The sequence below is a fragment of the Populus euphratica genome, unplaced genomic scaffold (genome assembly GCF_000495115.2).
Source record: "Populus euphratica unplaced genomic scaffold, PopEup_1.0 scaffold182.1, whole genome shotgun sequence".
NCBI classification, from domain to species: domain Eukaryota; kingdom Viridiplantae; phylum Streptophyta; class Magnoliopsida; order Malpighiales; family Salicaceae; genus Populus; species Populus euphratica.
Genome location: NW_011500063.1, coordinates 20741 through 23473, shown reverse-complemented (window position 1 = coordinate 23473; position 2733 = coordinate 20741).

Here is a 2733-nt window from a genome sequence, read left to right as displayed (position 1 = left end):
TCGCTACACGACCTCGGACGACGACTCCACTCTTTTTTGTTTATTTTAACAAAAATAATAATTGTTTTTTTCTTGATTAGGGGAAATAAAAATTTTATTGGAGTTGCCTTCTAGTAATTTGAGAGGAACTAGAAATCCAAAATTAGACACTGGTCCCGGAGATTTAGGTACCGAGTTAGTTATGATTAAGGGAAGGTAGACACCACCCTTAAAACATCATTTCAGAGAAAAGTTACCCTTATTTGTGTGTTTTTCATTTGATTCAAATGCTATTATATTTTGAGCTTATTTGCAAAATTTTTTAAGATAGTTAATGTCGGTCCCTAAAAATAGGAGACACGTTAAAAATGACATCAGTCCCTAAAACTAGGAGACTTTGTCTAAAATGTCGACGTTTGTCCTTAAAAAGGAGAGTTGCGTCTGATTTACCAAAAAAAAAATAATTGACATAATCCATATTTGATATTTAAATTTTTGACATCGGTCCTTTTCTGTAAATAAAAGAGACGTGTCGATAAATAATATTTATTTTATAAAACAAAAATTATTTTGATATCGTTGAGAAATGGGTATATCCATTCTTGAGAATCGAGTTTTGACCCATGAATAGTGACATGATAAAATGGGTGTTGGACCCACGTTGTTATTTATATTAAATTTATTTTTGTTCTTTTACATGCAAAAAATTTACAAGTATTTATATATAAAAATATCAAAAATACCATAAAAAATCTTAAAAATTACATGAGTGCCACTATATAGGTAAAAGACTAAAATACCCTCGGATTTATCGGAAATTTATGAAAATACCACTAGCGGCACGTATGGCTCATGCGCGGTTACTGTTGGAGGTGACGAGATTTTCCAGCGAGATTTCAGCAAACAAATAGTCGATTCTGGTAGATTTGAGGGCGAGGATTCTGATGGTGGTGGTCTCGACGGGCGTTGATGGCTGATGACGGAGAATAGTCGACTTGAAGCTCCAGTTGGCCGATTCTCCCTCATCAGATTCGATAGTGACAATGTGTAAAACAACCAGGGTTTTGCTTCAGAGGAGGCGATGCACCTTTCTATGGTGGTTTGGCCGCTTAAAATGGCCGGAAATGGAAGATCAGAGGAGAGAGAGAGAATCACCGGTGAGAGGAGAGAGAAACTCTGAGCTTTGCTACGATGTGAACGCGTGTATGGTGCACCGGTGCGTCTGAACGCTGTAAACTGTTCGATCGTGGATGAGCTGATCGTGCAGCTGTGATTGGCTTGATCTAGAAGCTGATCGGACGGTCCGGATGGTCTGAGCTTTATTCCGGCGTGGCGCGGTGTACCGAGTGTTGGGTACACCTGATGACGTGGCGTAACAGGATCGAAGAGCAGATTATTTTAAAGGCTGAGATGGATTTGGGTTTTAATTCGGTATGGTAAAGCCTATTGTATCCTAAAAAATCAAAGGCTCAAATTTAAATACTATTAGATCTAACGGTTAGGATATTTTTGATATTTTTCAAATTGTTTTGAAAAAAAATCAATATCTTACTCGTATGAAGAAAAAGTAGAAAATACATAAACAATATTAAATAGTAATACAAATAGCTATTTAATACAAATAGTAAGCGCAGATTCATAATTCTCTTCTTTTCTTTTTTTTCCTTCCCTTTCTACTTCATTTCATTGGCTATTTATAGCCAATGAAGAGGTAACAAGAAATCACGGATTGTGCAAAATTTTCAATGTACAGCTGCACAACCACCATTGGTAAAAATCCTCCGCCTACTATGACAAAATTGTATTATTTTTTTGTTTTATTTTATATAATAATAATATTTATTTATAGGGGTAAAATTAAAATCTCAAATCATTATTAGAAAAAGCTTTTCAACTGCTAAAAATCAATTTTAATTACCGAAAAAAGCTTTATATGGGTATCAACTCGGTGGACCGGGTTTTTTGACAAAAAATATAGCCTGAAACTCATTTTTTTATCTTGGTCGACATGGTGGGACCCGTATTGACCCGGTGGACTCGGTTTTGACCCGAAACGGCCCGAAACTCATTTTTCATTCCGGTCGACATGGTGGGATCTATATTGACCCCATGAACTCGGTTTTGACCCGAAACAGCCTGGAACTTATTTTTCATCCCGGTCGACATGGTGGGACCCATTTTGACCCGGTGGACTCGGTTTTGACAAAAAATAACGGTTTTGACCCGAAACGGTCTGAAACTCATTTTTCATCCCGGTCAACATGGTGAGACCCGTATTGATCCGATGGACTCGGTTTTGATCGAAAGATGCGGTTGACTCGAGAAAATATATTTTACTTTTTTTTTTATTATTATTACTTTTTTTGTTTTTTTTTTATGAATAATCAAATAAAATAACATTTGAGAAAATCTTAGTGAATCCAAAATTGGATTACAACATATGTCAATAAATTTTTTTATTTTTATTTTTATTTTGAAAATACTAATTTTCCCCTATTTCAAATAGAGTAGAGTAAAAAAAATGGAGGAAAAAAATACTTAAATACCCTTTGACTCATCCTTTAGGTTTTTTTTTAAGTGCTTATATAATTCAACTATGCAAAAAATTAAATTTAAACTAGTAAATTATCTCCAATGAATATGCAAATATCTCTAGGTCACCTGGAAAAATATCATTCCACCTCTGGTAGCACGGCAAAGACAAACTTTATGTAGAGGAGAACAAAATATTATGCTCAAGAAGTCAAATGTTTA